Source organism: Tasmannia lanceolata, unplaced genomic scaffold (genome assembly GCF_043159265.1).
Source record: "Tasmannia lanceolata isolate RefF3 unplaced genomic scaffold, GAP_Taslan_0.1 ptg000004l, whole genome shotgun sequence".
Classification (NCBI taxonomy): domain Eukaryota; kingdom Viridiplantae; phylum Streptophyta; class Magnoliopsida; order Canellales; family Winteraceae; genus Tasmannia; species Tasmannia lanceolata.
In genome coordinates, this window is record NW_027518681.1 from 11,230,498 (window position 1) to 11,245,015 (window position 14,518).

The 14,518-nt window shown below is 40.4% G+C and overlaps 1 pseudogene; it reads left to right on the forward strand.

The window, feature by feature from the left end:
• The first annotated feature begins 1,797 nt into the window (after nt 1–1,797).
• On the forward strand, nt 1,798–3,482 carry LOC143875646 (salicylic acid-binding protein 2 pseudogene; annotated as a pseudogene).
• The last annotated feature ends 11,036 nt before the right edge of the window (nt 3,483–14,518 follow it).

Consider the following 14,518-nt stretch of genomic DNA (forward strand, 5'->3'; position numbering starts at 1 on the left):
TTGATCCTACCCTCTATAGATCAGAGGGTTAGGATCAACCCATGGAAATAATTCTTGGGGCACAACCTATTTAGGCTGTGGCCCATCTAATGGACGGCTTGGATCATCCTATGGTATGGGCCGTACGGTACTTTTTAATAAACTGAGGAAGTGACTCAAGTGAGGAGTGCCATCATAAAAAATACAACAGTGCTGATAGCCTGAATGCCTGATACCTTTATGACAAAGTCATAAACTTCACTTTTCGGTTTTTACCGAACTAACCGGAAAAACCGAAATATTTATTCGGTTTTGGTTATTTCGGTTGGAAGCAAATTCGGTTTTGGTTTCAGTTCCCATTTTTAACTAACCGAATTAGGGTCGGTTATTTCAGTTCGGTCTATTCGGTTCGGTTAAAACCGAACAGACACCCCTAAGAGCACCCACCTCAGATGAATTAAATGAATAAGACAAAATCTGAGCCTCTGTGGCTACTCTCACATGCAACAGCCCATCTGCAAAAGGCCTTCTAGGGTGGTCCCTAGCTAATCCCTTTTTTTTTACAAGGCAGAAGAAGTTAAATGCATAGAATTAGAATGTTTTTACGAACTTCCATTTTAGAAGTGTTTTCCTACTTCTAAAATATATAGTGCATCACATTTGTAAAAGGAAAACACTTCTCCTTTGAAAACAGGATTCCGTGTAGAAAAAAAAACCACCACAACACAAGAAGAATGAAAACTAAATGCAACATAAGAACGAAAACTAAACTAAGGACAGGAAAGAACCCGCTCTTCCATATTTTTTGTTTTCGTCAATACAATTTGTTTTTATTTTTCATCCTTATTACACATAAATATTACCCTATTCTAACTTAGAAACCACCAATACATCTCCTCTTGAAAACAAAATTAATTAGCACATGCAAAACTTGCCACTCCTCTAGAAAACAAAAATACACAAAAATTGTGTTAGGAATTAACAATGCAGCAGAATAACGATGCAAAGATAAACGAAAGATTCACACACAGAACACAGAGATTTACGTGGTTCACCCAGCCAGTTTGGTATGGGCTACGTCTAAGGCAAAGCGACAAGCCAACGATTCCACTATTCTGAAGAAAAGATTACAAACCCTCACACCTCTCTATGGCGTCTCTTGATATCACATCCCTTTTATATGGCGTTCAGAAACGCGTTACAATAAATAAAAAGCCCTAATTCATGAAAGTACAAAACTACCCCCAATATAAAATCGGGACCGCCGCAGTCAGGGCAAAGTGACTGAGATCGGACTTCACCAATAACAAATTGCTACCGAATTACATACCGACTAGAACTCTTACTTTTATTCAGGTTAACCTAATCAACTCAATCCCATTGGCCCCACATCTCTAAAATTCAAAAGCATGATTTCATAAATTTTTTAACGCTGTTCATTTTCTCTAACCTTATATAGTTTTATATTTAAAAAAGCTCCAAAAAGCAAATTGGGAATCAATTCTCTATGACCTAATCACATACCTTGAACATTATATATTTCAATGATAGTACCTATGGTACATATTGGACAGAGCCCTATTACCTTTTCGAAGTTTATAAAAGAGAGAAAGGGAGTGCATAGAAAGAACAAGGAAGCAATAGAATGGAAGAGAATAGAGAGAAAATGGAGGAGGAGAGAATGGAGGATTTTGTTAACCACAATGTTCTAGTACATGGTGCACCACATGGGACTTGGGAGAATTCTGATAAGAAGAAGCACTTTGTTCTAGTACATGGTGCTGGACAGGGAGCTTGGGGTGGTATAAGGTAGCCAGAATGCTGGAATCAGCTGGCTATAAGGTCACGAAAGTCGACATGGCCGCTTCGGGCATAAATATGACCGAATTCTCCGAGGTTAAGACATTCGCAGACGACACGGCACCATTGTTGGTACTCATGGCTTCTCTCCATTATAAGGTTATCCTTGTTGGCCAAAGCTTTGGAGTAATAAATATAGCTCTAGCCATGGATAAGTTCCCAGAGAAGGTGTTATGCGGCGTCTTTGTCAATGCATTCATGCCGGATTGCACTAACCAGCCTTCTTATGTCTTGACTGTGGTACAACTCTAATAGCTGTGAAAATTTTCAGTTTTGGAAAAGAAATTTCTATTGAGAATGAGTTTACTGAAAGCTGGACTTCATTTTCGATGGAAGAAAATGTCAAGAAAAATTTTCTCAGCATCCAAACAGCTCCTTAAGTTTTGGTGCCAACAATTACTTGTAATAAATTTTGTAGTTGTGTTTTTGCAAGTTATAAGGGCTTTGCTAGGCAATTTCGCGGAAATATACTAAGAACACCAATCAAAAGTATGGGAATTAAGTTGTCCCCTCCACAGGACTTTTACATGGACAGTGAATTCAAATTTGATGATGGACCCACCAAGCCTCCTACTTTCATAGAATTTGGCCCCTAATTCTTGAAAGCAAAGCTCTATCAACACTCCGCTTTGGTGGTAAGACCGTTTATTTATTGCAATCATGTCGTACATACATACAAACAAGAAAATGAATTAAATGTGCTAAAAATTACAAGAGTTTACAAAAAGCCTTTTACACCTTCGCAGGCTAAGAACTACGATATCACTCCTTCCATTCTGGGAGGAAGAAAATAAAAAAATCTGCAAATTTAGCCTATCGACTCTAATATGGCAGAGCTAGTTGGCCATAATTTGCCAAGTGCCTAACATGCTTAGAGATCCCGAAGTGACCCTCTACCCAATCCAACAAATCCGTAAATTTTCACAAAATTAAATGTGATCCCTAATATGCCTAATTGCCTATCCCTCAAGATTATAGTTATACTTCAGATTCCATGTCACATACAATCCTGTGCCCCCTAGAAACTTCTGTACTAGAAGAATAGGATTGGGATTGTATCCACCATACCCCCTTGTCAAACGACAATCCAAATGATGGTCACCCGAAGCAAGTCCCTCTATACATATTTATGTGTACACGTTTGTTTGTGATATGACTCAAGGCAAGGGTGAGGATAGTGCCACCTGGACAGCTGATGTGGCAATAAAATCCCTGAAATGATACCCACACGCAAGAGCATGAGGCAAAGAAAAAGGCCTAGTGCGTTGGATGACTACGCGTGATATCAAAAAAAATAAAAAAAGCATAACAGAATTGGTTAGCAAATATTCTTAAAAGGCAGAGGAGTTAGGGCAAAAGGGGAAGAAAAAACTTTATACTCTGTATTTTCCTTTGCTTGTTCTAGGAGGTTACTACCCTCGAAGTAGTCTATTGTTCTTACAAATTTCATGTATCTCCATTACCAGAGAATCGCAAGCTGCCTAGAAGATAGGAATTGAGTGAAATCGAGCTTTTATTTGTCACTTTTGTTGCTAGTTCTATCTAACCAGGTGAGATCTCACATCATTGGTGCTTTCATTGACCTTCCGCCATGGCAGAATGCACTCGATTCAGACAGCTCGATGAATCCGTCAAGCTCTTAAGCGAATGCTCGGTAGTTCACGGTCAGCGCCTGGAGTCCCTTCAATCCCTAATCGCCGACCAACAAAAATCCATGTCCGAGCTGGTTCTTCGACTAATGGCGATGGATGGATGCTTAGAGCAAGCTCTTCGCCTCCCCTCCTCCCCTCAGTCATCGGAATCTGCGGGTTCTTTGCACTTTCTGCTCTCACATTAGATTTCTTGGCTCAGTTGTGTTTAGAGGTTACTACAAGTCCTGAACTCCAAGCTGTTTGCAACAGCCTAGCGACAGACCCCTCTAAGTATACGGGATACTCCCTCAAAAATGGGTTACTGTACTTCCAACAACGATTGGTAGTCGCTATTGAATCTTCCCTCTGTGAAGCATTCCTACAGGAGTTTCACTCCTCTCCGATGGGGGGACATGCTGGTTTCGTAAGAACATATAAGAGAGTAGTTGCGACCTTTTATTGGAAGGGAATGCGATCGCATGTAAAGCACTTTGTCGCTCAATGTCAGGTTTGCCAACAGATAAAGTCCTTGAATACTTCACCTGCTGGGTTACTACAGCCCCTCCCCATTCCAGAGCAGGTGTGGGAGGATATTGCTATGGATTTTATCACAGGGCTTCCAAATTCCTTTGGCAAAACTGCCATTATGGTAGTCATCGACAGGTTAACCAAATATGCTCACTTCTCCGCCTTGCCTAGCAACTTCGCGAGCCATAAGGTTGCTGAAATTTTTGCTTCTGAAATTACCAAACTCCATGGGATTTCCCGTACTATCGTGAGTGATAGAGACCCACTCTTTGTTAGTAATTTTTGGAAAGAGTTGTTCAAGCTTCAGGGCACCACACTTGCAATGAGCAGTGCATATCACCCCCAAACGGACGGTCAATCTGAAGTGCTCAACCGGTGTCTAGAAATGTACTTGCGAAGTTTTCTGTTCGATGAACCCAAACAGTGGGTCAAGTATTTGCACTGGGCTGAGTATTGGTACAATACTTCCTTCCACACTGCAGCGGGTATGACTCCCTTCCAAGCCTTGTATGGAAGGCCACCTCCTACTCTTTCCAGGTACATTCCTGGCTCTTCTCTTAACGAGGCTGTTGATCAAGAACTATACACCAGGGATGACATTTTACAAAAGCTTAAAGCCAATCTCACTCAGGCACAAACACGAATGAAAAATCAAGCGGATAAAAATCGCGTTGATAAGCAATTTGAACCAGGCGATTGGGTCTTTGTTAAGCTTTTCAGCCTTATCACCAGCAATCAGTGGCTTTACGAACCCATCAAAAGCTCGGACGGCGATTTTTTGGCCCCTTCAAGGTGTTAGAAAGGATTGGTAACATTGCCTATAAGCTTGAATTACCTCCAGCAGCTCGCATTCACTCTGTATTCCATGTTTCAACTCTCAAAAGTGTGTGGGGAACCCTGCCAACCAGACAACTCCATTACCCCTCATGACTTCTGACGGTGCTGCGATTACACACCCAGTTGCTATTCTGAACTACCGCCACTTGAAACGGCAAGAGCACTGGGTAGCTCAAGCCTAAGTGCAATGGGAAGGATTGCCATTAGAAGAGGCCTCTTGGGAGGACGGCAATACTCTACGTCACTTGTATCCTCAACTGAACCTTGAGGACAAGGTTCTTTGGGAAGGGAATGGTAATGATATGACTCAGGGCAAGGGTGAGGATAGTGCCACCTGGACAGCTGATGTGGCAATAAAACCCCCTGAAATGATACCCACACGCAAGAGCATGAGGCAAAGAAAAAGGCCTAGTGCGTTGGATGACTACGCGTGATATCAAAAAAAAAAAAAAAACATAATGTGGACCCTGATCCGAGAGAGGGGCGATGAGGGACAAGCCCCCACGCGAACACTGTCTCTGAATCATTCATGTGAATGGAGAGCTCTATCAAGGAACTCTCGAAAGAAGAATGCCTCTCACAGCATGAGTGGCAATAAAAGGTGAGATACCTCTCGATTCGGGGACTAGCCCAGATTCGAGGCATACCTTAAACAAAGAAGAGTCGCCATCCAAGGAAGTGGGCCAAAGATCCCATACTATGCTCTGTTGCAACGGATAACCAGAGATATAAAAGAGGGTTCGTGGCTGGTTACGAATTTGGAAGGTCCGAAGAGCACCTCGTCCGCCCAAGTGCAAGCACCTGGTCTCTTATGCCATTTATTATTGATTTTGAAGAGTTTTGAGCAAAAGTCATATGAAATGGGAACGAATATCTCCGAGAAGACGTCTACCTAATCATGCATGTCTCGGAGATGATTAATAAACACACACAAAATAAATTAAAGAAGTGTCGCCTAAAAATATCTAGGTTATGAGTGTCATGCCTAATGGGTGTCTAAATTCTGGTGTGCAAACATATGCATGCTACAGCTAAAGGTATAGGATCTGTATATGAAAGTAAGAAAACACAGCAAAAACATACAACACAAATCAACTCTATACCTGACTGGACAAGATGAATCCTAACTCTAATGCGACTTGACTCGGACCAAGATGGCCGTCCATCCCAGCTGCTCTACGTATCCCGGCCTCGAGAAGAATCGGAGTCAACGTAGTTCGATGCCCTATTCTAAACTACGATGCCTAACCATCTAGAACCGCTATCCTAGACTCGATTCCACTAGACTCGACTGATTTTTAAAGCTTTTTGTACGATTGCTTAAGTTCAAGTGAATTGTAATTTTTAGGACTCTCTCTATATGCCCTAACTAATGCAAGTTGATAAGCCTTAAACTAATGCAGGTGGGTCCTACATCCTATGTGTATCTAGGCTGTGCAACCTAAGAAAAATCATGGGCTGACTATATGCTTCCTAGTCTAGCCATCGGTTCGACTAAATGTCTAACCGATCGACTCGAGGCCTTCTAACTCTAGGGACACTCACACAACAGGACACACCATATCAATACAAATCAAGACCGACTCCTAACTCTAAAACACCCTAAATATCTAGGACAGACTCCTAACTCTAGGGGAAGATCTTTTTGAAAATGTTTTGAAGTTTTTTGTATTTTTAGGAATGTTTGAAATGTTTATTTTTAAAGGTTTGGCTGGACCTGGGATGTGGATCCCAAGCTGCACTACGTACCCTCTGGAAAGGGATCAAGCCAACGTAGTTCGGAAAAGAATTTCCTAACTACTCATAATGACTTAAGATTTTTGAGATTTTGGTTTTTCAGATATTTTTAGTATTTTTGTTGTTTTCAAGTGTTTTTGAATTTTTGACACAAGAGGACAGAATCTTATCATCATAAGGAGAAGACAGACTCCTAATATCCCGCAAAGGTTGGACAACATCCTATGCTTTGCGGGGGAAATGAACAGAATCACAGCTCTGCAAGGGTTGGACAGCATCCAATACCTTGCGAGGAACTGGATAAAATCACATGATTTGATGAGAGGTTGGACGGAAATCTAACGCCTATGATGATAGGACTGACTCCTGAAAGAAGGACTCTCTAGCTAAGGACAGACATCCTATGCTAAAGGACTGACTCTTATACGAAAGGACCAACTCTTAGTGCACAACCCTAAGAGGGGAGTACCAATGAGACTAGGCTAGTCTTCTTAAAGAAGAAGAAATAAAGAAGGGTGCTAGTGAGACTGGACAAGTCTCCTAAACACAGAGATGGGCTCTAACCTTATCGTTGCCCTTGCAATGATAAGAAGGGTATGGTTTTTAACAGACCAAGTCGGTCCTTAACCTAAAGGAGGTGTTCTATTTGAGACTTGGATAGTCTCCTATATATGACTCGCTAATGAGACACAGCTTGTCTCCAAAGGATTTGATTTTATTTTCGTGAGACATAGCTTGTCTCCCTAAAAGGGTTGGCGCTCTAATTAGACAAAGCCTGTCTCTAAATAGGTTTGACATTCATGTTGGGACATAGCTTGTCTCCCTAAAAGGATGCGACGAGTAAAACAAAAGAGACAAAGCCTGTCTCCCCAAAAGGATGATAACCACTAGGCTGAATGAGACACGGCCTGTCTCCTAAGAAGGCTCTAGATAGCTCTTTCATTGCCCTTGCAATGAATGAGTTTCTAATGTACAAGGGATACATACCTAAAAGACTGGGCAAGTCTTTTAAGTAAAGAGGGGAGTGCTACTTGGACTGAGCAAGGCCTCTAATGATGGGCTTGGGCTAGCGCCTTCATCGCCCTTGCAATGAAATACAAGGAAAGACAAATGACTAAGAAGGATATCTAAAAGACCAGAAACTCTCTATATAAGGAAAGAGAATGAAAAGAGTGCTACCATAGCTAGGTAAGTCCCTCTAAAAGAATGGGCTTAGGCTAACGCCTTCATTGCCCTCGTCAATGAAGAGAAACTAATATCTGAGGGTGCCTAAAAATCTAAGAAATCTCTATCTAAAGAAAAAGGGTACTACCATGACCAGGTAAGTCACTCCAATGATGGGCTTGGGCTAGCGCCTTCATCGCCCTTGTAAGGCTCCTAATGATTTTGGGTCAAATACCTCCATGATCCGTCTTAAAAAAAATGAACTGAACCAAACAACTAAATTCTTATAATTCAAAGAATCTACTTAAACAGATATCCATATCTATCAGGTAACAAATCAGTTCAATTATACAATATGATACTAGAATGATCTCATGGATATAATCTCATTAGAAATACTGATCATACAAAAGTAAGCAAAACAGCTCCTCCCTGACAATACTCCTTTTTGAAAGATGAAAAGAGTGTATTACAAAGACAACCCCAACATTATAGTTGCACCGATATCTAAATAATGCTCACAAGATACGTTCATATTTTTATAGGTGCTCAGTTAGGGGAACAAACATTCTAAAAAATGCTGCATATAAAACATGGACTTGACTGCACCGACCTGAACTCATTTCAGGGAGCACTACTGGAACCAAAGATACTACAAGGGTTGTAGAATTGGCCTTGTGGATTTGAGGATAAACACAATATTCCACAGACCTCAAGACTTGATAATTCAGTGATAAAGCATATGTATAATGACCCTAACACTGTTGGCTGCATCACTAGTGGTTTCAATGTTGAGTTCATTTTATCACACCTATGAGGGAGAAAAGAAGGAATTTAAGGAGGTTTGAAATGGATCCAAATCACATTGATATACGGGCTGGATAGGCACTGAACTGGTTAGAAACTGGACAGGTTCTGTACTGGTTATGGGCACTTTAGAACAACCAATCAAAATTGCTATGGGTATCTAAAAATGGATGACTGAATATTGGTTAGAACAAAACAATTGTTCTATATTACGACACTATTGAAATCAATTAATGACAAAAACTGGAATCGGAAAGAGAGCACTGATATGAACATTACTATTATTAAGAAGTTATATTGCCCTACATGATACCAAAATCAGAAAATGAAAGAAAGCACTGACATAGACATCACTATAGTTAAGAAGTTATATTGCTCTGTATGATACCAGAATTAGAACATGAAAGAAAGTATTAACATTTACTCAAAAAGCATGAAAGAGAAAGCCTCTAACTATTTTACAAACAAGGCTCCATTCAAGAAATGATGGCATATTCATATCATCAGGGCATGCACGCCAAAATTTAAAAGGGAATTCCAATTAGAATAGTGACTGAAGAATGGAATTTACTATAAACCCTCTCAAGAAAAATTGAAAGAACCTGCTTGATGTGCTCAAATTCGTGCTTCCCTGATTCTTCTTCAAATCTTCTTCAACTTTAGAGCTTATTCTCTTTCTTTTTTTCAAAATTGGAGATCTTCAGAACAGGGAGAGCGAAAACAGATTGTCTGAGGATTTGAGAAAATTCAAATGATGCTGCTCTATCATCGCCAAAATCATGTAATAGGCTTCGAAACTAACTCTTTTTTTACAGAGAAAATGAAAGAAATCTAAGATCTTGAAAGAAAAATCAGATCTTCGAAAGGACGGTCAGAAGTTGAGGTGATTTTAGCATGAAATCTCAGAGAGTAATTTCTCTTTGGAAAATCAAAATCAATCGAAACTTGAACGAAGATCTTTAACGAAAACAGAGCTTCAGCTTCTTTTAATTGGCACAGAGAAGAAGAAGAAACAAAGAAAAGGTGAAGAGGAAAGGAAAATGGGAGGGTTTGAAGAAGGGAATTTCTCTTCTCTTTTTTACTCTCTCTCTCTCTCTCTCTCTCTCTCTCTGCTCCTTGCCTCTCTGTTGAAGAAAACCCCCAAAATCTCCTCTCTTCTACTTGTTCTTCCTCAAACCCTCTCTCGAACCCTAGCGATGTAATCACGAGTACATTCCTCTGCTAGTCCGCAACAATCGCATTTCACAAACTCGATTTCAATCTGGTTCGTCATTTTCACGGTCGCGGATTGAGATTCCGCAGCAGAAATCGCCATTGAATTCCTTATAACAGTAGCCAACATTGATGAAACCCTAAAAAATGCCTCTTTGTACTTACAGAGAATCGGCTTTTCTACTTACTTTTCCTTCGTTCTTACCTCTCCTTCTCCCACTCTGTATCTTCCTCCTCCACCTTCTCTGCAACTATTTTTTTTTTATCACGGATCAAAGACATTTCAAATAGCACACAGATCGATCTCTTTTTTTTCTTTTTTCTTTTTTGGTGAGTAGACAGATCAATCTCTTCTCAAATATCAATTCAAAATCCAATCGATAAACCTCGATCCTCACATGAATATTTCAACTACACATCTCTCTCTCTCTCTCTCTGATTTGGATGTGTAACCTGAGCTCGACCGGAGCTTGAGCAGAGAAGAAGGATCGGAAATAAGGTTTCGGATTTTCTCCCTTCTCTCTTTCTTTGATTTTCTTAGCTGTGTAGATCCGATTCCTAAGAAAGAAAGAAAAAGCTGGAGCTTTGGCGATCCCACCGGAAAAAGTTGATCGGAGAAGAAGGATTAGATCTTAGCCGGATCTTGGTGGAACCTCCAGATTCGGGCGATTTGCCCAGAGAAGATGAAGCACATGCTCAAATTGATGAAGATAAGATTCGCCTAGTGAATGACGGTTGGATCTCTGGCAAGATCGCCGGAGAAGAAGACCGTAGACCTCTCTCTTTCTCTCACTCTCTGCTAAAAACGAAAAAGAACAGATCCCCTCCCCCCTTCTTTTTTTACTAAAATGCTTTTTTATAAGAATTGTAAGAAGTGATATTGGCACTACCACCTTGATGACGCGCGCGGTTGCGCGATTTTTTTAATGAACACACGACCGAATCGTGTCTTTTTCAGATTTTGATCACACCGTTCCAGTATAAATTCGCCCCCCTCTCGGGATAAACTCACCCCCCTTTCTGGATATATACTACAACACTTTCTCGACTCGTTTGCTAGGCAAACGCACTCCGATTTTGACGAAATTTTTTGGGGAATTAGACGGGACCCTAACCTAGCTTAGGGTGAAGTTTGGGACCCTACCTAGTTGATTTGATGGGGTTTTGCATAAAATTGGAGGGTTTAGGGCACGGTCAAAATGGGGTGTCTACACATAACAGAATTGGTTAGCAAATATTCTTAAAAGGAGAGGAGTTAGGGCAAAAGGGGAAGAAAAAACTTTATACTCTGTATTTTCCTTTTCTTGTTCTAGGAGGTTACTACGCTCGAAGTAGTCTATTGTTCTTACAAATTTCATGTATCTCCATTACCAGAGAATCACAAGCTGCTTAGAAGATAGGAATTGACTGAAATCGAGCTTTTATTTGTCACTTTTGTTGCTAGTTCTATCTGACCAGGTGGGATCTCACATTAGTTTGTGTATGTAGAAGTTCATTTTTCTGCTTTATATTTTGAAAGACTTGCTTTTAAGATGGCTAACAATTTTCGAGCATTTTTTTGGGTTGCTAACAGGATTATATTTTGGCCTTAAAGCTGGTGAGGGTTACATAAGTTTTTGAAGAAAAATTACAGAATGTAGCGAAATTTTCGGAAGAAAGATATGGATCTATCCCTGGCGTTTATATATCTGGTATTGAAGATGAAGCGATTCCACCGGAATTTCAGAGCTGGATGATGAGAAATTTTTCAGTGAAAGAGCATATAAAGATTGAAGGTCCAGACCATGTGCCTCTCTTTTCAAAGCCAAAAAAGCTATATGAGTCTCTTGTAGGGATTGCCCAGAAATACTCTTTAAGTCTCTTTTTTCTACTACGACTACTGCGGTTTTTACTAGTGTTGCTACTGTTGTTGGAATAGTAATGACTAGAGCCTCAATGTTGAACTCTTTGAAATTAATAAAAGAGTCTTTCGCAAAACATATTCTCTGGTTTAGCATATTTGTTAAGAGGAAGTCTAGACTGAAGGGAGCCCTTGCAAAAAGAGGTGAAAGGGCTCCCCCATGGCTGCACATCACCATAGTCTAGAAAGCCCTTGCAAAAAAGAGGTGAAAGGGCTTCCCCATTGGCTGCACATCACCATGATTTGCAGCCAATGGGGGAGCCCCTTCACCTCTTTTTTGCAAGGGCTCCCTTCAGTCTAGACTTCCTCATTTGTTAAAGTAGAAGTTTAATTGTTTGCATTTATATATTCATCTTGCAATGTACATTTTATGTCAAATTCCTAAGATTGTTGCACCTCCTGACTAAGTGTGTCGCCTGTATGTCAGCCTTTCACTTTTCTGATAAACGATGGAATTGTGAAGATGTTGATGACACAACCATGTTTTGAGGCAATTTCATTCAAAATAAGCATTTTTTAAAGGGATTTTCGAGGCAATATATTTCAGCAGATTTTGTCTCATTCATGAAACCATCCGACGAAATGTCTATTGTGATATACGCTAGCAAATCCCTTAATTTAGCTTAGGTGGATGTTCTCTCCTTCGAAAGTCAGCCAAATAGTCAAAAAACATCATAAAACAAGCGTCTTCAAAACACTTTTTCCACTCTTTTATATTTTTATAAAAAAACAACTCATATTTGCACTACTATGTTTTGATAACGAGCCAAACTCACCTTGTCCTTTGTATTTTAATTGGCTGCAGAACTTTTTGGCAAGCGAAATGTTATCGGCACTATTGTATATTGATGATCGCACTCCTCACTTTATTAAAAGCACGGTATGGCCCGCACCATAGGATGATCCAAACCGCCCATTCGATGGCCCACTAACACAGGGGCGTATAGTGGAAGATTAAACAACATTGATTACATGTAGGGAAATAAAGGTGCGGAAGCTAAAAGGGGGTGTGTAGAGAATCCTAAGGGTACTTCTTGGTTTAAAGTGGTTGGAGATTTAAGGTGGCTTCAATCAAGGTTTAAAATTTCGGTTTCGGTAACCGTTTCAGACCCCACCAAAAACTGAAATTTCGGATTTCGCCAAAATTTCGGTCCGAAATTTGGTTCCAAATTCCGGACCCAAATTTCGAAATTTCGGCTGAAATTTTGTAATACTTTTTTTTAAAATAAATAATGTCATTAAACCGAAATTTCGGACCGAAATCCGGAAGGGCGAAAATGGAATTTCGGAAAATTCCGGTTTCGGTCCCCACCGGTATCCGAAATTTCGGTCGAAATTTTAAACCATGGTTTCAACAGAGGTTAAGAAACAAGATGAGTTGGGTAAAGAGGGTGGTCGGATGGAAAATCATGGGGATGCAAGAGGCAATTAAGGAATGGTTTTAGGAGGCAAGAAAACCCACTAATTAGATTGTTTTGGGCGATTTGGGAGTTGAGGTAAACATGGACAGCAGGAGGACTGCAGGGAGGATGGTTGAAGGGACTATTAAATGTGAGGATCAGACCAAGGCAAGGGGGCTAAAATAGGCTAGAATAAATAGGGTTTGGAAGGGGCTGTTGAAAAGTGAAACAATATGAAATAGATTAAAGAAGAAGATAGCAAGGTGTAGATTGAACCTGTAGCAGCAGATGGCTATGGATCGTTTGGATTTTCCGAAGGCAACAAGCAACAAATCGATAAAGGCAACTGAGATTTTATTCCAACAAGATAATAAACGTTTACATTAATGCCTATTTATAGGCTTTTTAGAAGATAAAATCCTAGTCGATCTAGACTTCCTAATTTTACTCAACCTAGAAAAAGGAAACAAAAGAATCCATAAAACTCTCGTCCAAGTCTATGCCTAAAAAAATTCAAAGAGAGGGTTAGAATCAACTTATGGAAATTTTTTTTGGGGCACACCCTATTTAGATTGTGGGCCATCTAATCTAATGAGCGGTTTGGATCATCCTATGGTGCGGGCCATACCGTACTTTTAATAAAGTAAGGATTGCGATTATCAAAATACAGCATGCTTATAAGATTTCCCTGCAATTGTAAAAGCTCTTGAAAGCTTAGTTAAATAATAAAAAGACAAGGTGAGTTAGGGCCATTATCAAAACATGGTAGAACAAAACACGGCTAAAAGTGATTTTTATGACCAATTACTCCAAAAGCTTAAACCATAGGAGATGGCGCTACTTAATCTTTTATACTTCAATAATGGGGAGTTTCAATTACCTGAATTCTGGAGGGAATTCTGGCCATCGGTTTCTCAGTACTTCCAACTCCTGGTTCTCAGTCTCATCCAAAGCCGGTATACCGTCTCATCTTGGACAATAAAATCAAACACTTCTTTCCAGTCTCGAACATTCTTGGTATTCTCAGCATCATAATACCCTAAAGGGTTCACCATGTCTCTTCGGACCTTATGCTTCTCCTCTAATGCCAAGTGAAAGAACTTTTTTTCCGCAGTCTCGATTCTCCGCCGGAGTTCCGATGAAACCCCATGGTTTATCACTTGGAAGAAACCCCACTCTCTCAATGCAGCCTCTATATCGGCAATTAGGCCGGAGAGAGCTCGTGGGTCATCGGAATTCTCAGAGTTGAGGACGGAGAGATCGATTAGTGGGATTCCTCCGGCCTCTAGGATGGTGAGCTTGGGCCTGTGCTCTATGGGTTGGACAAAGGCAGTGTCTACTTCAAAACCCATCTCTCTCTTTCTCTCTCAGGGGTGGTGACAGTAACAGATGAGGAGGAGGTCTTATTTATGGGTAGAGAAGGGTTTTATGTACATTGAATCTGGACACTGAGTTATCCGGTT